General features: G+C 52.6%; 1 protein-coding gene and 1 long non-coding RNA gene across 17 annotated transcripts in view; one reads left to right on the forward strand and one right to left on the reverse strand.

Annotated features, from left to right (window-relative positions):
* The first annotated feature begins 772 nt into the window (after positions 1–772).
* INPP4A (inositol polyphosphate-4-phosphatase type I A) overlaps positions 773–23,494 on the forward strand; it is a 119,053-nt gene continuing 96,331 nt past the window's right edge. For 6 of the 16 annotated variants that reach the window (XM_070798258.1, XM_070798262.1, XM_070798269.1 and 3 more), the window contains exon 1: positions 773–1,014. The gene's annotated coding sequence lies outside the window, so the exon portion shown is untranslated. The remainder of the gene's footprint in view (positions 1,015–23,494) is intronic. The other 10 variants (XM_070798263.1, XM_070798271.1, XM_070798264.1 and 7 more) reach the window with 3 other exon arrangements.
* Positions 14,801–16,962, reverse strand: LOC139185711 (uncharacterized). Its single transcript, XR_011569193.1, has 2 exons — positions 16,707–16,962; positions 14,801–15,078 (listed from the first exon to the last, which is right to left on the reverse strand). It is a non-coding gene; the product is annotated as an uncharacterized lncRNA (long non-coding RNA).

The following is a 23,494-nucleotide window of genomic DNA, read 5'->3' on the forward strand; positions in this document are numbered from 1 at the left end:
TTTCTAACAGGTTAACATCTGCTCTTTTTAAAGTAAATTGTACATTGTTGCTTTTATACATGAGAGATGTGAGCTCCGACTAAGTGTTCTGGTTTATTGAATTAGTTTTCATTAAAGAATTTTTTTTCTGATAAAGACGAAGATAAATGTTCATATTCAGTCCATTGTTTCTCTTCCTCAAGAGAAATATTGTCTTAAAGTCCTATTAAAGAGAAGTTTTTCTTCTAAAACTTCAGACTCTTTTGTATTTCCCTTCTACGGAAAAATAGAACTTTGGGAGAGAGGTGTAAGGAGCTGATATTTCGTGAGTCTATAAATGTATATTTAAACAATACGCCAGGACAGTCTGGAAGAGTGTTAGCAGCTCCTGTCTTCTTTTTGCTTATCTGTATCATCAAAGTATGATTTTAATTTTTGCTTATTTCTAGGTTGAATGTTGTTTCCTAGACGTGGCCGAAGGACCCCGGGAAGCGCTCTCCCCAAAGGGCCAGCGCGGCTCCCGGGGTCGCGGCTCTCTCCGGGGCCTTCTTCCTCGGGAATGCGTCAGGACCTCCAATCCTCAGTATACTTGAGGGCGAAAACGCCATCGTCCAATTAAAGGGCAGAAGTTCAAGAACTCCTTGCAGGCGATTTCGTCATAGCGGACAGCGAGTTTTGAAGGAACCTACACGAAACGCCGCGGAGGAGGACCCGCCGGGTGAGGGCGGGCCTGCCGGGAGCTGGGGAAGCGCGCATGCGTGGCGAGGGGGCGGGGCCGGCGTGGCCTCCGGAGCAGAGGCGGCGGCAGCGGCAGCGGCGGCGGCGGCGGGCTAGGAGCTGCAGCGCGGGTTGCGGGTTCGCGGCTGGGGTGGGCGCCGCGGGCCGGGACAGAGGGACCGATACCTGGAGCCAGACCGCAGCCCAGGACTTCGTGACCCAGAGGCGGCGCTGCTGCTGCGGGTCGGGCGCGCGCCCCGGCTGCACCGAGGACGGCCGGGAGGCAGGGCGCGGGCGCCGCGGGCCCGGACGCGCCAGGTAGGTGGCCGGGCCGGGAGTATCGCGGCGGCTGCGAGCCGCCGGAGACCGGGATGCTCCCCGGGCGGAGTTGGGGCGCGGCGCACACCTCGACGCCGGGCGCGCCGGACGCGTACGGCGCCCGCGGTTGTCATGGAAATAGTACAGCCTAGCGGTTCCCGGGCGGTGGCGTCTTTGGAGAACAATCCGACCCCAGCGACCCCCAGCCGTACGACACCTCGGGCCGCCAGGGGTTGAGGGGAGCCGGGATGCGGGGACGCGGCGCCCCCGAGGCCAGGCAGGTCGCGGCGCCTGCTTGGTGCATCTCCAGGACTGAATCTTAGTGACTCCAGACGCCGAGGCCTCGCGGTGTTTCGGGTGTAAACAGAACCGGCTTAAAATAAACATGCCTCTCGATGTAGGAAATCTGGTCCCATCCTTCCAAACTCTGACCTTTTCTGCCGGTCCACAGCCCCCAACAACATTTCTGACATCTTTGCTTTTGATATTTTCTTTCTTTATGGCTTTGCTAGTCAATGAATTGAGGCCCGAAAGACCTGCAGGGTTTCTGTGACCGGCTCTTGAAAAGCCAGTCCTGAATGTGTAGGCCATAGGAGATTGAAACACTCAAAACGTCAACGGTAATTTACTCCTTTGTGGGCTAAGGGAGCTGTGATGGGGTCTGATGGGCTCCGCTCTCTCTCCCCTTGTCGCCTGCCCTCTGACATTACATAATCATGTATTCCTCCTGCCCCGAGTTCATCCATAATGACAGGTCATGAAAATAATCCTCTGGGTAAGAAAAAAGTGTAGGCAGTAGTAAAGTCCATCTTGTCTTCTTGCTTTGCCACTGAATAGGTTTTGTGTTGGGAGACTGCTTAAGAGTGGAATTTGGTTCGCCACCTGCCCATTTGGGCATCTAAACCGAGGGAGCAGGGGGTGGGGTGGCAGTTTGAATGTTGCAGTGAGATTCTGCCTGATTCATCTCTGTGCACGGTGGATGGTATGGATTGTGGGCAGTAGGGCTGGCGATGGAACGAGCTGTCTTGTATGCCAGTCCTGCATCTGCCAGTTGCTACCTCTGTTTTCCAATTTTCTCATCTCTGGAAGGTGAGAACAAAACCTACTGTGCTGAGTTTGTTTTGGAATCTAGATGCTGTTGGCATTGGTAAGTGCACATAGGCTAGCTATAGGTTGTCCTAGAACGAAGCCTAATTTTTCTTTGAAGACAGACTTTCTTTATCAGGAATTTTTGCCTTTGGATTTAGGCTAGGACCTTTGTTTGGGAGGGTTCTTTGTGGAAATGCTTATTTCTGGAAGAGTCGATTCACTGGTTTCTTGGAATAAAGTTGAAATGATGGTGCCCGTGTGGGAAGGTCAGTGTAGCTGTGCAGAGGTTTGGTGTCAGGAGGCCGAGGTGCTGCCCCAGGGGTCATCGCATGTGACTGGAGTCCACGAGGCCTTGTTCTCTGTGGTGTCTCATAAACAAGCCAAAGTTACAGTTTTAGGGAGAGTTTGCCCTGAAGACAGGGCTTAAAGAAATAAATGCTGGAAAAATTCATAGAAAGGAAGGCTGTATTTCCACTGAGCTCAGTGGTAGAATCATTTGTATTTATTCTGTTAGCTACTTTATTTAGCTTTTTCATTAGGCTTAGGCCATCTCAGAGTGTTAGTTTGCTCCGGTGCAAGTACTGCCTCCTGTCTAGACTCAAGAGTAGACATTATATCCTATCGTTTTTGGAAACTGGATATTTTGTTGTATTGCTGTTAGACTTTAAGCCATTAGTAATTAAAAAAAAATCAATTTAGGGAAAGGATGAAATCAAATAATGTCCATGAGAGGTGGTTGTACGCTGTAAAGCACTCGACAGACCGGTTGTATCTGATAGAACCACTGACCCTTCAGATCCCTTTAGGCAGTTGCCTGCCTGGGAGCATTCTCCTCAGCCAGCAAATCTACAAACGCACCCGAGGAATGGAACTAAAAAGCCCGTGGGACAGACTGACCCTCCCACCCCCAACCCATGGCGTAACATGTCAAGAATTCAGTGAAAGCAGAGGCGGAGACAAGGGACCAAGACTATTTTATCCTGGTTTCTGATGGAAAACTCCTTTAGAGATTATGCATTCCAGGAAGGGCCCTGTGGCATCATCAGCTGCTCACAGCATCAGGAGCCTTTGGCTTTCACCAGGGAAAAGCAGCACGCGTTTGCAGAGAAGAAGGCTTGATTACGTCTTTGCTACTTCTGTGGAACTTGGTTAAGGAGCTAGTCCTAGTCTTGAGAGATCCTTCAACACAGCTTTTTCCAGTGTCCTGGAGCAGAAGGTTTGTGAGGAGAGCCTTTTCTGGGGAGACCAGTACTAAGACTGGGGCAGGCTGGCTTCATTTTGTCTCTCTGTACTTTTAAGAAAAATACCATCGTGAACTTAATCCCCAGGAATTTACCTGTGTTTCTGTGCATATGCACACGTTGGTCTCTTAAAATCTTTTAATGTATTACTTCAGATTCGCTGAAAACTTGTAAGAATAATCCAGAGTTCCCAAATACCCTTTACCCAGATTCTCCAAATGTTGACATTTGCTTTATCCTCTCTCATGTTTGTGTGGGATCACTCCTCTCTCAGGACTTCCCAGGTGGCGCTAGTGGTAAAGAATCTGTCTGTAATGCAGGAGACAGGGGTTCAATCCCTGGGTCAGGAAGATCCCCTGAAGGAGGGCATGGAAACCCACTCCAGTATTCTTGCCTGGAGAATCCCATGGACAATGGAGCTTGGTTGGCTATAGTCCATGGGGTCACAAAAAGCTGGACACTACTGAAGTGACTTAGCACGATGCACACCCTCTTTTCTGAAACGTTTAATGTTAAGTTGTAGACTTGATACGCTTTTATTTATTGTGTGTTTTATAATAGTAAGGACATTTTCTTACAGAACAACAGTATGAAGATTAAAAATCAGGAAATTAAATGTCGACGCAGCACTAATCATCTACAGATCTTTTTCAAGATCTTGCCAGTAGCCACTTTAGCGCAAAAGGAAATGCAAGATTATGTGTTGTGTTAAACTGTACTGCCTTTTTAGTCTCCTTTAATCCAGAGCAGTTCCTGAGTCTTTCTTTGAATTTCCTGACTTTGACAGTTTTGGAGACAGTTACCTGTGTTTTGGATAATGTCCCTCAGTTTGGGTTTGCATGCGGTTTCCTCCTGCTTAGATTCACTTTATGCACTTTTGGCTGATGCGGCACAGGGGTGATATTGTAGGCATCTTAGCTGGTGGGAGGCAGACGCTCTAAGAGTCCCATTCTCTAGTCCTAACTTTCATCACCTGATTAAGAGGGTGTCTGCCTGTTTTCCTCACTGAAAGTTACCATTTTCCCTTTGTTGTTAACATGTATATCATAGTAAGATCGCTTGCGACTATGTAAATGTGCTGCTTTAGAATCCATTGATGAGTCTTACCAGATCAGTTTTGATAGTTGACAGATGGTGACTTTCTAATTCATTGTTTCTTTCCATGCTTATTAGTGGGAGTTGTACTAAAAGGAAGATCTTTACTTTCTCCCTCATTTACTCTAATTTACGTCTCTGCACTCACAAATACCTGCTTTATGCAACATAGTTACTCTCATTATTCATTTTTTAAAAAATTCTGGCTGTGCTGGCTCTTCCTGGCAGCTGCTGGGCGTTTTCTGGCTGCCTCATGCACAGGTGCTCCTCTGGTTGTGGTGTGTGGGCTCAGTAGTTGTGGCATGCAGGCTTAGATGCCCCCCGGCACGTGGGGTCTCAATTCCCTGACCGGGGATTGAACCTGTGTCCCCTGCATTGGGAGGCTTATTCTTAACCACTGGACCACCCAACAAGTCCCCTGTTTATTTTTCTGCTTAAATTGTCCCAGACTTGGCCTGCAGGAGCCCCTTCCAGCTGGCTCCTAGGTCCTTTTGACATGTCCTCCTCGTTCTTTGGGAACTTTTTTACTTTCTGGCCCCAAACTGCCTTGTACTTTCTAGTCCTGAATTCAGCCATTTCCCCTAAGAGTTCAAGTTCCTTTTCGTGGAGAATGGAATTGAAAACCCAGATCTGGGTGCCAGGTGTGCTCCTTGCTGCTTCTAGGCCTCCTCAGTGGACGGGTGTTCTCACTGGAAATATAAATGGAGACCCATTATACAAAATTGTCTCTGATTTGCTTTAATGCGGTGTCCTGGAGACCTGTATGTACTGACATGAAAAGTTTGGTCTGTATTCCAGAGTGTGAGTGTACCGTAATTTATCTATCTTTTTTGATCTACATTTAGGTTGTTTCCATTTTTCTGCTCTAAAAATAGTGTGGAATCTGTGAACCACATCGTTGTCAACACAGATGTTTCAGTCTTCTAGATTTCCAGAAGTAGATTTTCTGGGTTCAGTTCAGTCACTCAGTTGTGTCCAACTCTCTGTGACCCCATGGACTGCAGCACGCCAGGCTTCCCTGTCCATCACCAACTCTCAGAGCTCGCTCAAATTCATGTCCATTGAGTTGGTGATGCCATCCAACCATCTCATCCTCTGTTGTCCCCTTCTCCTCCTGCCTTCAATCTTTTCTAGCATCAGGGTCTTTTCTAAGAAGTCCGTTTTCCCCATCAGGTGGCCAGAGTATTGGAGCTTCAGCATCAGTCCTTCCAATGAATATTCAGGACTGATCTCCTTTAGGATGGACTGGTTGGATCTCCTTGCAGTCCAAGGAACTCTCAGGAGTCTTGTCCAACACTACAGTTCAAAAGCACCAGTTCTTCAACGGTCAACTTTCTTTATGGTTCAGCTCTCACATGCATACGTGACTATTGGAAAAACCATGACTCTGACTATATGGATATTTGTTGGTAATGTCTCTGCTTTTTAATATGCAGTCTAGGTTGGTCATAACTTTTCTTCCAAGGAGCAGGAGTCTTTTAGTTTCATGGCTGCAGTCACCATCTGCAGTGATTTTGGAGTCCAAGAAAACAGTCTGTCACTGTTTCCATTGTTTCTCCATCTACTTGTCAAGAAGTGATGGGATTGGATGCCATGATTGTTGTTTTTTGAGTGTTGGGTTTTAAGCCACCTTTTTCACTCTCTTTCACCTTCATCAAGAGGCTCTTTAGTGCCTGTTTGCTTTCTGCCATTAGAGTGGTATCATCTGCGTATCTGAGGTTATTGATATTTCTCCCTGCAGTCTTGATTTCAGCTTGTGCTTCATCCAGCCTGGCATTTTGCATGATTTACTCTGTAGGTAAGTTAAATAAGCAGGGTGGCAATATACAGTCTTGTTGTACTCTTTTCCCAACTTGGAACCAGTCTGTTGTTCCATGTCCGGTTTAACCTGTTGCTTCTTGACCTGCATACAGGTTTTTCAGGAGGCAGGTAAGGTGGTCTGGTATTCCCATCTCTTTAATAATTTTCCACAATTTGTTGTGACCCACACAGTCAAAGGCTTTGGCATAGTCAATAAAGCAGGAGATGTTTTTCTGGAATTCTCTCGCTTGGAGAATTTTGAGCATTACTTTGCTAGCATGTGAGATGAGTGCAATTGTGTGGTAGTTTGAACATTCTATGACATTGCCTTTCTTTGGGATTGGAATGAAAACTGACCTTTTACAGTCCTGTGACCACTGCTGAGTTTTCCAAATTTGCTGACATATTGAGTGCAGCACTTTCACAGCATCATCTTCTAGTATTTGAAATAGTTCAGCTGGAATTCCATCACCTCCACTAGCTTTGTTTGTAGTGGTGGTTCCTAAGGCTCACTTGACTTCACGTTCCAGGATGTCTGGGTCTGGGTAAGTGATAACACCATTGTGGTTACCCAGGTCATTAAGATCTTTTTGTTTCTGGGTTAATGCATAATATTAAATACATAACTTTGCCAAATTGCCGTCCTCGCCCCATCCCATTTCCAAGGGGCTTTATCTCTCTTTTCATCAGAGCACAGATAATGTGTGAAATTGCCTTTTCCCCTTTAATTCAGCCAGCACTGAACTGAAGAGTACTAATATTGTTAATTTTTGCCAAACTAGTGGATTAAGAATGTTACTTTTTAAATTACATTTCCCAAATTACCAAAAGTATTGAAAACCTTTTCTTTCTAGTTTTTATTTTAGCTGTGAGTTACCTGGTCATATCCTTTGTGGGCTTCCCTGGTGGCTCAGACAGTAAAGTATCTGCCTGCAATGCTGGAGACCTGGGTTCGATTGCTGGGTTGGGAAGATCCCCTGAAGAAGGGAATGGCAATCCACTCCAGTATTCTTGCCTGGAGAATTCCATGGACAGAGGGGCCTGGTGGGCTACAGTCCATGGGGTTACAAAGAGTCAGACACGACTGAGCGACTTTTTTTTCCCATCCTTTGTGGATTTACCTGTTCATATCTTTTGTGGATTGCCTGTTCACATCCTTTGCCCATTTTTCCTTATTAGGTTGTTTATCGTACTGTACTGTGGAACGTACTAAAGTTTGGACCCTCCAGTTGGCTGTGTGACTTTGGGGAAGGAGCATCATCTTTCTGTGCCTGGTTTTCTCATCTGTAAAACTGAAGGCAGTGGCAACCCTAGAGGCTTGTCGCGGGGGTGAACGAGTTGGGACCCGTCGGGTGTGTGGAGCGGCGCCTGACGCCGGCAGAGCTCCCAGGGACTGAAGCTTAGGACAGGGTTATATGGTGAGCATGTGCTGGAGCCCACGTGGAACTGGAAATCAGAGCAGCCTCTTCTCGTTGGGCTTAATCTCTTACCCGTCCCTTTTGACATAACCCAGGTGGGAAATAAGAGCCCAGGGCTCCTGGGTGCTCGTCTCCTCTCTTTCGACCTTGCCTGTGCCCTGTCGCATGCCCGCCAGCCAGCCCAGCTGGGCCCTCGTGTCTGCCCGCTGTCCGTCACCTGGGGCAGCTGAGACACCGCGGGCCCTTCCATGTGGAGTCTGCTCGGTTGGGGTCACCTGGTGAAGGTGTCAGAAGCAGGCAGTATCTGGCATGGGCAGGCATGCTATGGGGATAAAGATGAGGTGTCCATTTTCTGGAATGGGGTCAGGAAAACAGATGGGTGTCCTCTGGCCCCCAGGAGGAAGGGAGGGGACTGCTGGAGGCGCCAAGAGATCAGCTCCCCCCAGCTCCCTTCCTGAAACCTCTCAGAGCCTTTCCCTCAGACACCTGGTCATTGTCCAGACCCTGAGACCCTGCATGGCCCGACCTGTCCCACTTGCAGGCAGGATGCTGGGGTCTCCCGAAAGCCTCTCTCTGCCCTGTCCGCTGCTCTGCGCCTCACCAGTGCCCTTGAGTGGCTGTTACAGCAGCCTCTGGTAAAGCTCCCTCACTCTCAAATGTGGGCCTCCTTTCCTTCCCTGTCCTGGGTTGCTTGCATTTCAGCGGTGCATTCTCTAGCCCATTAATTAGAGCTTTCAAGAAGGATGACCTTGGTGTGCAGATCCTGGGAATGTGAAGGAAATGCATGTGGACGGGCCAGTGTTTCTGGAGAGCGGGCCCTCCTGGGAGATGCGGACGCCCAGTTCAGGAGTCTCCCTGGGGTTGTGGATTATGGGCTGTGTTGGTTGGGGTGCTGTCGGCTGCCAGGTAAACAGTAAGGACATTGAGTGTCTCAACCGGAGCCCTCTCTAGCAGCAGTTTCATCGAGGACCTAGATTCCACATCCCAGGGTCAGTCTCCCAGTGGTTGGGATGATCCTTAGGGCCAGCGGGACTGTGTGAAGGAGGCATGCCAGCCAGTCCCCAGCCCTGCTCTGGCCAGTGGGAGTGGTGAGGATCACACGGCCATCCCAGACCCAGAACACGAGGCTGCGGGCTGACTGATCTAGCCGTGCTTCTCTGAGCCTGGTCTCCAGACCAGCAGCCTCAACATCACCCGAGACTTGTCTGACATAGTCTCACGCCCCAACCAGCCAACCAAATCAGAAACTCTGGGAGGGCCCTGCGGTCTGTTTTTAAACTAGCCCACTAGGTGATTCTCCTTCAAGAAAAGGATGAGAATTGCTCTCTTAGATTAATCAAGGCCACCTCCCACTCAACTGGAAATGGGGCTGCTGTTTCCGGAATCCAGAGAGGAAAGTTCCCAAAAAAGGCGGGCAGCAGAGAAAAGTTGGGAGATCAGCTCGTGGTGTCAGCCGAGGGGCGTGCGAAGTGTCTAAGGAGCCTTGCCTGCCTTGGCCCCCTGCCCCAGTGTATGGACCTGGCTGAGTGCCCAGCTCCTTCCCGCAGCCTCTCCAACCTCTCTGAGCGAGACCCCGACCTTCCTCCAGGACGGTGTTGCTAACACCAGCCCCCGAGGGCGTGGGGACCGGCCCTGCTGACTCACTTCCCCAAGCAGGTCCTGGAGTGTGTTCAGGTGTGTGGGGTGTGCACTCTCTGCTACTTCTCACTCAATTAGGGAGAAACGGACCCCTGCCATTAGTAGGGGCTTGGGGAATGTTGGAGGAACTGGCCTGCAGGAACAGGCCCTCTGAATGGCAGCAGGTCCTTTCCCTGGCACCCCGCATGTGATCAGCATTGTCATCCCCTTGGGCAGGCACAGCCCCGCTGCACGTTTGGGTGAGTAGAACAGCCACCTTCCCCATGGGATTCCAGGTTTCTCCTGGAGCTCAAGAGCTGAGGTACTTCTGGATTTTCTTGACTTTGCAGGGCTTTCAGGGTCCATCCTAATATGTAAACATGATGTATGGGAGCTGTCTCAGATTAAGTGCCACAGCTTTGGTGCTAATGGCTGAGGAAGGAAGAGCGGCCGAGGGGCAGAAGGGCTGGGAGGGCTAAAACATGTTTGCAGACGGCAGTTGTTGGTGAAGTCAGCCTGAGGTTGTGACCAGGTAAACGTTTTTTAAAATAGAATACAGAATATCCAAATAGATTTCCTACAGGGAGGGGAAGCATTTTTTTTTTTTTTTAAATAAAATACCTAGTTATTTGCATATGATGTGTGAGTGGGTATCATGATTGTTTTTTCCTGTGGTTTCTTGTTTGTTTTTAAATAAATCCAAGTGTCAAGCACAGAAAGGAGAGGGCTCCTCTGGATGTGTACAAACATGGGGTCTTTTCCTGGGGAGGGTGCCTCGGGGGTCCATGGCTCACAATGGCTGGAAAGCCACCAATCTGAACTGAGAGGGGCCTTCCCGTGGTGTGGGCTGGGGTCGTGGAGCTGGCCGCCCAAGGACAGCAGGGCAAGGGCCTAAGCTTCCTGGTCTTACTCTGGTTAATTTTTTGTGGTGTTTGACCCTCCTAACGATGCTGGGGATCATCAGCAGGGCCACGCGGAGGCCAGAGTGGGGTGGGGTGTGCGGAGGCAGTGGCAGGGAGCGTGTCAGCTTGTCAGAGGTCCAAGATTTGACTCTGGATGCCTGACCCATCCTTCTAACAGGGCGATCAGCATACAGCGGCCTACCGAGGGAGGGATGGAATGGAAATGGAGGTGGAGATAGATGTGGACAGGTTTTAGTGTCTGCCTTGTTTTGAGGCCAGCCGCACACTGCCTGTGACACCCCCTCACCTTTGTGGCTTGACCGTGACGGGACAACGCCTAAGTCACCGTGGCTGCCGTCGACAGAGTCGTGTGTTATTTCACAGGGGTGAATCTGGTTTGTGTCACAGCCTCTGCAGCCATGTCTTCGGGCTGTCTGTGTCTGGTTTTTGAGTGGGGCAAGTTGGGATGTGGGAAGAGAAAGTGCTGGACAAGAACCTGAGTCAACTCTCACGTGTCAAATGGGGAAGGCGCCTGGCGGATGGGGATGGGCTGGGGTGTGGATTGAATAGTACAGGCAGCAGAGGTCTGTGCGCTGCAGCTCTGGGCCAGTGCCCATCCAGGGAAGGTACCTTCCCGCAGGAGGCCCAGCATCTTTACAGTCTTGATAACCCCTCTTCCTACTGTGTCCCTGTTCTAAAACGTGTATTCAAAAGGGTGGAGTGTGTCGCATCTATGAGTCCTGCTCAGGGCACCTCTGAGGGGAAATGCTGCAGAAGAAGGAGGTTTTGAGAGGCAGGGGACTGCCAGCAAAGGTCAGAGGAGAAGGATGTGGGCAGGAGGAGGAAGAGGGAAGTGGGGGAGGGGTCTGGACTCATAGAGCTTTGGTCAGGTGGTCACTGACCCAGCTGTCTTCTGCTGACACTTTTTTTTCCTAAAGCACATAGAAACTTGTGATTGTGTGCAGTGGAGTGTTAAATATTTTCACATTGCTTACTGATTGCTTTGACTTTGTCTGCATAAGCACATGTTAAACAGTGATCACATTGCATAATTGGGTGATAATCAAATGACCTATAAAATGGAATCTTTGACAGAGTCCAGTTAGAATGGGGCTGTGTGCCAGGAAGTATCAAGATGCCCCAGACTCTTCCAAACATTGTCATTACTCTGGTTTGGAGGAGGAGAGGTGGCTGAGCTGGTTGGCCTTGGGGAAACACCGAGCTGGTCAACACCCACCTGGGGTGGAGGCGTCACGCGGAAAGTTCAGCTTCTCTGTGCACTGGTGCTGATTAGAATCTCGAAGACAGAGTTTTGGGTGAAGTAGAAAAGGATAGCTTTACTACCTTGCCAGGCAAAGGGGGCCATAGCGGGCTAATGCCCCCAGAACCCTGTGTCCCAACTTGGGGCCAATAGTGAGAAGTTTTATCATAATTGTTTGAAGAGGGTGTGATCAGCTTGTGGACATTATTCTAATGGGTTGGTGGTGAGGTAAGTAGGAGTCAGCATCGTCAACCTTCAGGTCCAGCTGGTCTGGGTCTACATGCTTGTGGGCTGCATACCGTCATTAATTGTTAATTTTTTCCACCTGGAAGGGAGTTCAGTATTTACGAAACAGCTCCAAGGTATGGTTGTGTATATCCTTTGATGAGGAACCAGGACCTTGCCCCAAAGCTCCTCTTGCCTGTTTCTCCCTGGTCTTGCATCCCTGCTCCTCCCTAATAACTGCTTGAATCTGCCCATTGGAACTCAGGGAAGGTCATGGAGGTTGAGTGAAGGCTGCTTCTTATAATCCTAGAGATGTGGGACCCAAAGCCCTTGTGCTCAGGAGCCTCACGGCCCTGAGCGGGCAGTTGAGTTTTGCCCTCAGTTTGCAGGTGACTTGGTGAGGCTGGGCCTGAATCTTATCCCCTCCTTCCTTGTGCATATAGTGAAGGTCACTCCCAGCATTTCTGCCCCTTGGCCCCAGTCCTGCATGGTTGTGGACTGTGATGGTGCCCGAGGGCAGCATGGGCGAAGTCTTCAGTGTGCCTGATTCGGTTGGCCTGGGGCTCAGACATGCTTGTACACACAGTCTATTTAGGGAAGCGCTTCTTGAGTCTGTGGCCTTGGAAGTCCACCTCCTGCCTTGTGCTCTTTCGCTTTCCCACCTCTCTGCAGTGATTCAGCAGCAGCTTTCTAGAATGGAGAAGCTCCATGGCAGAGACGCGGGAGGACGCCTGGCGTGTTAGTGGAGGTGGAAGCTCCCTGTGCACCGTGCAGACCAAACTCCTCCTGGCCCCTGTGGAGCGTCTGGCACCTTCCCTGGCTCCTCCCCCTGCGCCCTGTCTCCACACCTCAACTCTGAGGCTCTTTGCAGAAAGTCCCCCAGGACAACTGCACTCTGTGCTAAAGCCCAGATCCTTGTCATTCTCTTTGGAGACCACTCTACTCCCCAACAGTTTCCTTTTCTCTGATAATTTATGGACAGTTATTGTCTCATGCATCTCTGGATTCTCTCCGACAAGGTAACATCCTTCCCTGACTTCTCCGACCTCCTTTTACTCTGTTTTAGGGCTGTTTTATTTCTTAGTAGACATTCTTGACCTTTAACTCAAAGGGTACATGGATTTAACGTTACCAGTCAGAGCACTGCTGCTGCTGCTGCTAAGTCGCTTCAGTTGTGTCCGACTCTGTGCAGCCCCACAGACGGCAGCCCACCAGGCTCCCCCGTCCCTGGGATTCTCCAGGCAAGAACACTGGAGTGGGTTGCCATTTCCTTCTCCAATGCACGAAAGTGAAAAGTGAAAGTGAAGTTGCTCAGTCGTGTCTGACTCTTAGCGACCCCATGGACTGCAGCCTACCAGGCTCCTCCGTCCATGGGATTCTCCAGGTAAGAGTACTGGAGTGGGGTGCTATTGCCTTCTGCCAGTCAGAGCACAGGCTGATTGAAAAGGAGGAGCTTCAGGTGGATACAACTGAACGAGGACTGTCCCTTCCAGAGGAGTCCTCCTAGCTCAGGGCTGCCCCCGCTGGTGAAAGCCATCACATTCTTCATTTGTGTCTTCCTTAAACCCTGCAGAGCCCACGAGGACAGGAATCCATCTTACTTGAAAGCATTAATAGTCTTGGAAATAGTCTACTAGGACGTGTGTTTTGTGATTGTCATTACAGGTGCCTTTGAACTGTATGGTATTTTGAATAACCCCAGCAGAAGGAGGAAGATCTTTGCATTTTGAGTCGACTTGATTGTTTAATCATTCTTTAATTAGTCAAATATCTTTACTGAACTAGGTATTCACCTTGTTGGTCAAAGACAGAAGCAAAGCCAGCAGATGGGTTGGGAGCAGCAAGGGGCCTTCTGCAGGGTTGGGTCACTGGCTCAGAGAGAGGGATGCTCCGTGATAGCAGCACTGCCATCTTGGTTAAGAAGACCCAGGTTTTAAAATTGATTCCCATCAGTTTCTAAGGAGAAGGCAATGGCACCCGACTCCAGTACTTTTGCCTGGAAAATCCCATGGACAGAGGAGCCTGGGAGGCTGCAGTCCATGGGGTCGCTAAGAGTCGGACACTACTGAGCGACTTCACTTTCACTTTTCACTTTTCCTGCATTGGAGAAGGAAATGGCAACCCACTCCAGTTACTCTTGCCTGGAAAATCCCAGGGACGGCGGAGCCTGGTGGGTTGCCGTCTATGGGGTCGCACAGATTCGGACACGACTGAAGCGACTCAGCAGCAGCAGCAACAGTTAATAACCTGGGACCACGTAGGCCTTTTTCACTGGGGACTTGCCGATGGAGCCGGGAGCCTGATTGCGCCCCAGCCCCGAGGCTCCTGGGGCTCAGGCCACACTGTCTGGTGTGCAAGTTCGTTCTCAGAGCAGCCAGCACAGCCTCAGCCCCTTCCATGGCAAAGAGGGTTCTCGACTATCGTTGATACGGTTCATTTCAAACAGGATTAGATGAGCTGTGATCAGATTCCTGGGATGTAATTGCTATATCCTTCCTTGGAACTGGGCACGACAGGATCTGACCGCTGTTACAGACCCGTAGGTTGGCTGTATCATAAACTGTTAGTTGCACCAGTGTTTGTCACGGCAACAGCAGCCCATGGCTTAGACTGCGAACCTAATTTAATGGACGAACTCTAATGAATAAAAACAAGGGCTATTTTTACCTCATAACCTAGATTTGTCTGTGAGGAACATGCAAGCCACGCTATTAAATGTTTGGGGCAGTAAACAGGAATTCGGTATATTAAAGCTTTTTAAACTTGCTACTCAAGCAGGCTTGGAAATAGAGTTTGTTAGCTTTTTTAGGATTATAAATGTTGATTATGTTGGGAAGAAACTGTTCTATGAAGTAATTCAAACAAAATGAATCTTCTTCTGCTTATAAGTTCTTGTGAGAATGTACTCACCCTAGCCTGGAGCCCAGGGTAAATTTGAGAATGCTTTGTCTAAAGTTCTTTTTCTGGGAAAATGGGACTGTTAATCAACTTAAATCTGAAATAGTATCCTTCCTTGTTCCCAGCTCTTAGCACTCCAGGATGGTGACATTGTCCACTGTTGGATTTAAGTGGGAAATGGTAAAATTGTTAAGATTAACGTCTAGCTGTGTGTAACGGCAGATCTGGAGGAAGAGGGGCTTAGTCAAAGGCAATGTTTATTTCTCTCCTTGTACTGATGTCTGGAGGTGGGCAGTCAGATCGTGTGCCCTCCTGTCCCCTGGCCCAGCCTCTTGTCCAGGAAGGCAGCCAGAGGGGCACCCAGCTCTGGGGTCTTGTAGGCTGCAGGAAACTGAACTTCCTGAGGACTCCTCATCAAGCTCTCCTTGTGTCGTGTTGGCAAGAGCTGAACCCATGGCCACAGTCAGGGAGGCAGGCGGCCCCATGCCAACCGAAGTTCAGGGTCCTGGGCCTGTTAACTAAGGAGGAAAGGAAGAATGGACATTGGAGGCAACTTGCTGTGTCTTTCCTGCAAGTTGTTATCTGCTTTGAAAGATAAGTTTATGTGCTTGTTGGGAAAGTGTTGGCAACATGTTGGGGAAATTTCTGTGGGGAAAGGAGGTGTGGGCAGCTATTGTAACTAAACTCAAGGGCCTGAGACCTTCCTCTCTTTCACGTGGGTCTTAACACTCGAGCCTGAAATGGGTCCCGGATCCTTTGGGCCTTAATCCCTCATTTAAAGGACAGAAATGGCAGAGGTCTCATCTGAGTTCTCGGGGCACCAGGTGCTGAGGCTGCAGGCTGGATATGCTTTCCCCACTAGGCCCTCGGGGTTTCTGGAGCCCTGGCTGTGTCCAGAGGCGAGGGCTGCCTGGGTGGGGGGACTTCAGGCAGGGTGTGGGATCCGACAAGGGCCAGTGGGCGAGATGCCCTGGGTGGGAAGGGGCCTGGAGTGGGGGCCCAGGTGGGGTAGACTGCTTCTCCCACCAGAGCCGTCTTCCTCTGAGCGTGGGAGGGCCGGCCTTACCAGCAGAGTTGAGAGACACCTGGGTCTGTTGGTATCTTTCCTGCCTCCTCCCTCCTCATCCTGCTTTTCCTTTCAGAAGGGTGATCTCAAGGCCCTGCTGTTTGTCCAGTGAAGGGATCTGAGAATCACTTTACTCTCAGTGTCAGTGAAATTGACTGTGTTCTGCTTTTACAGGTGTTTGCGTTTCAAGAAGGATATATGTTCTTATTTAGTTGCTTCAGTTGTGTCTGACTCTTTGTGACCCCGTGGACTGTAGCCCGCCAGGCTCCTCTGTCCGTGGGATTGTCCAGGCAAGAACACTGGAGTGGGTTGCCATGCCCTCCTCCAGGGGATCTTCCCGACCCAGGGGTTGACCCTCCATCTCTTGTGTCTCCTGCATTGGCAGGTGGGTTCTGTACCACTCAGCCACCTGGGAGGCATGGACTGCACTAGCAGCGCCTACAGTCAAGGCTGGTCGGATGGCAGACCCCAGAATAGGGGGGCCTGGGGCCCTCCTTGTGCCACAGACCGCTGGGCATGAGCCTTCGCTGCATGTCTGGGTGTAGTTGGCCAGAGCTGCTGCTCCTGTTACCTTCCCTCCACCCAGCCCAACCCCCCCTGCAGCGTGTTCCTCTCACCTCCCGCGTGCTCACAGTCATGCTTGCACACGCCACTCACACCTGCACGTAGGTCTGCCACTTGCACGCATGTGTATACACTCTTTATACACGCACGTGTGTACCCAGGCCTCACCCTCACCACCGCCCACCAGGGAGGCTGTAGTCCCCGGAAGCTGCGCTCCTGGGGGCCACGCGTTGCTTTCTGGCTGACTGGAACCCCTGGGAGCTCGGAGTCTGGACGTGCACGTGTTCAAGGATCTTTACCAGAAACATTCCCTAAGTTCATGCCTCTGAAATCAGGAACTTCCTTTTGCGTTTCTGAAACTCATGATGAGAATCTGCTCATGGGTAATAACAGCTTTTCCTTGCCTTTGAAAATGTCTTCACTTCCCATTTTGAAACGGGAAGGGCTTTGGCCTCCCCCACAGCCCTTCCCTGCCTTCTCTCCCTGGGTGGCTCTGCAGGCCGGGGGTGAGCTCACCATCTTTCCTCGCACCCCAGCATCGTCGCTGTGTGAGCTGGTGCTGATCTTCCAGATTGTTTTGCCGTCCGGTTCTTTCTCAGTGAAAACGTAATTCTTTTTTTCATGTTTGAGAGTAAATATTCAGATGCCCATCGAACTTCTCAGAACCACCTTTCCTCCTGGGCATGGGAGTGTCCACCCCGTGCCATTTGGGACTTGCCTTCCCATTCCACAGGTGCCCTGGTAACCAGATGCTGCACCTGCGTTTCAGAGGAAAGAAAGACTGCTGGGACACGCTGAGTGCTGAGTATTGCAGGGTGAACGGAAAGTGTGGCCTGGCCCCGGGGGAGGTGGTTCTGATTTCCAGGTTTCAGCTCGCACTCTTAAAGGGGCAGGCACTGTTATAGAGTGGGCGGTGGGGGAGGGGAAGCTGGAGCGACCTGGAGTCCTCAACAGCGCTGCTGCCTATGGGAGGTGGCGGCTGGCACAGCTTGTGAGGCCCCTGGCCTGGGCAGCCTTGCCAGGGACATAGCGGGCGCTCGGGAACATCTGAGTTCAAGATGGCGCCACCGCTGGCCCAGAGACGCCCTGGTGTGAAGGGCGCCTCCAGGGGGCTCGGGGGGTGGTCCTCAGTCAGGGATGCAGGCGGGGCTGCGCCCTTTGGGACGGCACTCACGTGGGACAGGATGGGCGGGGCAGGGGCAGGAGTCCGTTGACCTGTGGGCCTGGCTCAGCCTTTACCCCTGAGGCTGGGGGACTAGGCACTCGGATTGCCTGGCGTGGGTCTCCTGCGCACCCCTGCCCCTCCGGTTGAGAGAGGGCAGGTGGTCTGTTCACTCTAGTAACAGCAGGCACCTCTCATTAGGAGGAAGGGAGTGAGTGCTGGGCAGTGAAGAGGAGAAGCAGCGTCAGAGCACGATTGTCTACCGTAGGAACCCTGAGGGGCTGCGTGGGGGTGCTGGGTGGCTGGATGCCCTGCCCTGCTCCACTCTCCCTTCTCGGTGTGTAGCTCCTCAACAGTAGCTCCTTAAAGGTCTGGAGGAATTGTTGAGAGGTTCACTTCTGCTTTACTGCCTTGTGTGGGGCTGCTGTGTTCCGTGTGGCATTCACCAGTGTGACGATTGTTCTCAGGGGACATGCCCAGTGACCGTAATGGATCTGGGGTGTCCTGAGACATCACTGTTCTTCAGGGCAGGGCCAGCAGCTCAGCTTTCTTTGTATCCCCAGAAGTGTCGTACAGTGCCTGGCACACGATCAGTGTATAATTGATGTTTGTTGAATGAATGAAAGGGAAAGTCACTACCTCATTGTCAGAAGGGAAAGGAAAGCCTCAGGCTGTTGTGGGAAGACAGCCGTTTTCCGGAGGTCACGTTGGGGTTCAGTCTAACTTAGGAAAGGGAGGTGAGAGCAGAGCCCGTGGTCGCCCCAGTGAGTCCGCAAGGTGAGGCCGAGCCCCTCAGCTTGTCCCCTGCACCTGATGTGTGCTGCGCGCCTGGCCCCTCACCCACTGACGAACCCGGGCTGCTTCTGCACCTCTGGGGGGAAGGAGCCACGCCTCAGGGCTTGGTTACCCTGGATGTTTTCTTCCTAAATTTAATCAACCTGAAAGAGGAATTCTGTTTCCATGTGTGCAGGCTAGACTCCTGGGGACTAGAAGATTCAGAGAAGCTGGGAGGGTGGGGCGCACAGGACAGGGGCCGCCTCCTCTCCTGGGCCTCAGGGGCATCAAAGGGCTTCATGGAGCGATGAGTTAGATGTCAGGGATGTGGTGAGGGCTCGAGCTGCGGGGTTCAGGGAGACGTGTGGGCAGGGTGGGGGTAACACACCAGGAAGGAGGCCCGGGAGGCGAGGCCAACCCAAGATTTGAGACTGCGTTCATCCCACACTGGAGTTTCTTCAGACTTTAAAATTCTGTTTTGCTTGTATCTTACTGATGGTTGGTTGGTTGAATCATTGTTATTGTTTTAAATGATGAAAGCATAGTCTTCTAAATGGTCTGAGGAGGCCCTTTCTTAGACTGCAGCGGTTGTTATGACCACCCCTGTGTGCTAACCACTTTCGTGGGCCAAGGCTGGTGGCCTGGTCTCCGCTCAGGGCTGGGCCAGCAGGCGTGGGCACCTCTGCTCCCTGAGCCCCGCGTGGCCTGATGCTTGGTGGCCAAAGTGCCCAGCCACAGGCAGGGTGTCCCTCTGAGCCTGCGGTGGTGGCACTGAAGCCATGTCCCTGAAATGATGGAAATGAAACCAGCCCTGGAGAAGAATGTGATAAACTGCCTGTGAAGACTGGGCCATGAGGAAGAGAAAGCACTGGGGTGTGAACCCAGAGATGTGTGTTCCTAGAAGTGGATCAGCTGTCTCAGAGTCCCCTCTCTGCGGTGGAACAGCTGAGTGGTGGCTTCAACCTTCTGAGGTCTCCGCACCAGGGGCCCAGAGCCGCCAGGAAACGTGGTTGAACCTGTGGACCAGAGGCTGCGGAGGTGTTGGCTTGCGTCTGCCAAGGCGTGCTGTGAGATCCTGGGCTCTGGGACCCGAAGCGTTTGTGTCCCCCTTCCGTACGCTGTCGTGATGTGGTCAGGGAGGAAGGCACGCTGAAGGCGCCCAGTTGGAGGAAGGGAAGTGAAGGCAGAGCGAGCAGGGGGTGGGTGCCGTGCCAGGGACAGTGCGGCCCTCCGTCCCCTCACCCGCTGGGTGGCGCCGCGCAGAGGGGTGGCGCCGCGCGGAGTGGGGCTCTGTCCCTTCACCGCCGGGTGGCGTCGCGCGGAGTGGGGCTCCGTCCCCTCACCCGCCGGGTGGCGCCGCCCAGAGTGGGGCTCCATTAAGCCCCGTCCTGGGCTAGTGTCGCTTGGTGGTGGCGGCTCAGTCGTGTCCGACTCTGTGGCCCCAGGGACTGCAGCACGCCAGGCCTCCCTGTTCTTCACCATCTCCTGGAGCTCGCTCAGACTCCTGTCCGTTGAGTCAGTGATGCCACCCAGCCATCTCATCCTCTTATCACCCCCTTCTCCTTCTGCCTCTGATCTTTCCCAGCATCAGAGTCTTTTCCAGTGAGTCAGCACTTTGCATCAGGTGGCCAAACTTATTGCAGCTTCAGCATCAGGCCTTCCAGTGAATATGCAGGGTTGATTTCCTTCAGGGTTGACTGATTTGATCCTTGCTGTCCAGGGGACTCTCAAAGAGTCTTCTCCAGCACCACAGTTAAAAGTATCAATTCTTCGCAGCTCAGCCCTCTTTATGGTCCAAACTCACTTGGTGGGAGTCTTCAGAGCCTCCCTGTTCTTGGCTTGATTTGTCAAATTTGAAGACAACATTTCAAGTTCTGTTTCACAGCAGCTGTTCACTTCGGTGGTTCATAGATGTTAAGGTATGGTGGGGTATATGATAAAGTCAGCCTCCTGTCCCCTCTCCAGCCACCCGGAGCCCTCCCTGGAGAAGCCAGCACCACGGGCTTCTCGTGCCTCCTTCCGCAGGTGTCCGGTGTACGAGTCAGCACGGGTGTGTCAGGTGTCCCGTGTACGAGTCAGCACGGGTGTGTGTATCTTGCGTGTAGACACGCTCACGGTTACCCTTGTCCTGCGCCGCTGCTGCCTGCCCTTGCCCCTGGCCCTCCCCGCCTCCCCTGACTGTACCCTGGTGCCCTCCACTCACGGGGACATAGCTTCTCTTTGTTTGGCCCAGCTGCATGGGGTCCCCCTGCCAGGCTGTACTGTGGATTCTTTAAGCAGAGCTCCCTTGATGGTGGGGGGCTTTTGCCAGCCCGTGCTTGGCACGCGTGTTGAGTGCGCTGTCCTGCCCCGAAGCGTGGACGAAGTACGCTGGCTGCAGGGAGAGCGGGGGCTTAGATGACGTTGGCATGCTCCTGCCCATTCCCTGCAGTTCTCACTTGGCCTGTAACCTCTCCTTTGTCAGATATCATCATCTGTAAGACAGGCTTCTTTAAAATACTGCTCTCTAGTTACATCCAGACCTTTCAGACTAACCCGCAGCACCCTGAATGAGGCTCGTCAAGGCCACCTGGACCCAGCTTCTAGAATAGTGGTTCTGAAGGGCTCTCCTCTGCCTGGCTCACCACGGGGCTGAGCACCAGGAGCTTCAGAAGGGTCTGAGGGTCTTTTCTGATAGCCGGGACCACACCGTGCCTGGGGAGTGAGCCGGTTTCCAGCTGTAATGTTGTCTGCCTGAGGCTGGCCCTGGCTGGGCCCTCCCAGGGTTTCAGCCACTCCCGCCTTCATGCTGTGTGTCTGGGAGGGAAGGGAATGACCTGGGCTTGGGCACTGTACACATGGGTGTTTTGGAGTCGTGTTGGATGGCCGTCGTCGGCTTCTCAGTCTGCAAGCCGGCCCTGGTGGTTTGCACCGTAGCGGTTATGTGGTGACATCACTGAGCTGCGGCGTACAGGCGGGGGCATCTGCAAGGCCCCCCTTCAGTCCCAGGAGGTGGGGTGGTGGAGGCTACTGGCACCTGAGTGCCTGCTCACGTTCCCTCCCGTGTGAAGTGGCCCAGGGATGCTCCAGGGAGAAAGACGTGGGGATAACCCCCCTCAGAGTTGTCCCAGGAGTGTGTCTGGAAGCCTGCATACTAGCCCCCACAGGATCTCAGAGGAGGGCCGAGCTGCAAGGCCTCCCCTGGGAGTGAGGGCGAGCTGATGTTAGACGCAGGCACCCAGGGGCTCCCCAGGCCAAGGAGCGCTGAGGGGGTCCCTCCTTCTGCTGGCTCAGTCCCAAGGCCACTGTCCCTTTTCTGGCCTGGTGGTGGCTGGTCGGGAGCCCAGCCCTTGTACTTGTAGAGGAGGTCAGAGAAGAGGGGTGCAGAGAAGACAGCTCAGGGGCTGGGACGGTGGCGCTCGGGAAGCCAGTGAGGTTCCTCTTTCTGTTCATTTTTTCTTTAGAACACTTTTGAGGTTTGGAGGCTCTGCCCTGGCTGTGGTGGGCTGCTCGGCCCGTGGGAGGGATGGTCTTTACATCCCTCGCAGGCTGGAGTCAAGGTGGGGGACTCCTGAAAGGGGGCGGGGAGGGCAGAAACATCCGGGATCCAGCCTCGTCCACTCAGAGCCCGGAGAGCGGCCGCCAACGCCAGGGAAGTGGGATTGCACATCGTGCATTTCCAAACTGGGACCTACCCCGCCCCCAAGCAGGAAAACCGGGAGTGGGGCGGCCACGGAGCCAGGCTGCAGAGATGGAGAGCAGGGGAGGGGGGCCTGGTGTTAACACTCACCCTCTGCGGCCCCGCTGGCCCTTCTTCCAGGCTCGCAGGGCGGGGGTTGCAGGTCCCACACCAGGGACCCACTGCGCCGCTGCTTTGGCAGCTGCAGGGCTCATGGCTGAGGGAGGTGCTCCCGCTGCGCTTGTGGAAGGTAAGGGGCCTGCTGGCCGCTCATGGCTCTGGCGGTCGGGGTCCTCCTCTGTGAGGTCAGCAGAGGCATGGCACTGAGTGTTTAAGGCGGACGTCTGTGGCAAAATTTTATATTTATGTAGGATGCGCCAAGAATTGGGGCAGCCTTGGAAACTCCCTTTGAAACAGAATCAAGAGAGCCAGCATATGTGAAGGTGGTTTTTGAGTAACGGCAGGACTGTGCAGCGTGAGGCTGTGTGCACAGTTCACAGGACTGGCTGGTGGTCCCGGGCGGTGGCAGGAACCCCTTCACTGATGGAGGTTCTTGACTTCCTGCCACGTGCCCGGCAGCGTCCAGGTGGCCTCACTCACGTTTCTCTTGTCGTCCCCTACGTCAGTGTCCTAGGGTTGCTGTCACAAATTCCTACCAACTTGGTGGCTGGAAGCAACAGAACTTCATCCTCTTACAACTCCAGAGGCTAGGAGTCCACATTAGCATCACAGGGTCAAGACCTCGGGGTCGGCAGGGCCGCGGTGGCTGAGATGACCCAGTTCTTGCCTCGTCCACAGCAGCTGCTGACTCCCTCGGCTCGCAGGCCTGCCCCGCCCCGCATCTAGGGCCGGGCTCTGTGACTCGGCCTCCCTCTGCCTGTGTCACGTGGCTCTCTTCTTCTGAGATCTCCCTTCATGTCTGTCTTCTCAGGACGTTTACACTGGCTTTAGGGCCCACCACATAATCCAGGATGGTTTCCTCCCTCAGGATCCTCAGCTTAATTGTGCCTGGAGTCTGTGCCGTGTAAATAGCACTCACAGGCTGCAGGGACTAGAACAGGGGCATCTTTTGGGGGGTTGGGGGGGCATTATTTGACCTCCCACATCCCACAGCAACCTGCTGAGGCTGGCACTGCCCAAGACAGCAGATGGAATGAGGAAGCGCAGGCTTGGCCCGCTGAGGCTGTTGGGCGGCCATGGTTCTTCCTTGTCCTGAACCTGTGAAGCTGCAGGAGGGCCATTTAGACACTGAGATGCACGCAGCGACTAGATAAGTCCTGTACTCTTCCTGTGCCGTTACACTGGTTTGGAAAAGAAAGAGCTTTGGATCAGGGCCGTGGTGCACCTAGCTGGGGGCACGTGTGGTGATGCCTGGATTCGCTGTGGCCAGATGGCCCTGGGCAGCCTCATTCTCCTCATCTGTACATTGAAGACAGAACAGCCCGTGAGTTAGATGATGTCTCCTGGGTGAAATGGCCCAGCAAGGGTCATTGTATGGGTTTCTCATTCAGTGTGAGTCCCTGGTCCCCACAAGGAGAAATCACATGAGCAAGGTCAGGAGACATGAAGGATGGACTGTGTTAATACCCAAGAGAAACTGCACTGAGAAGTGTGCAAATAATTGACTCAATGATAACGACACACATTTATCGAATGCCTGCCTGAGCCAGGAAGTTGGGTTGGGGAAGGGAGAGAAGGGCAGGCAGCACA

The sequence above is a fragment of the Bos indicus genome, chromosome 11 (genome assembly GCF_029378745.1).
Source record: "Bos indicus isolate NIAB-ARS_2022 breed Sahiwal x Tharparkar chromosome 11, NIAB-ARS_B.indTharparkar_mat_pri_1.0, whole genome shotgun sequence".
In the NCBI taxonomy this organism is placed as follows: domain Eukaryota; kingdom Metazoa; phylum Chordata; class Mammalia; order Artiodactyla; family Bovidae; genus Bos; species Bos indicus.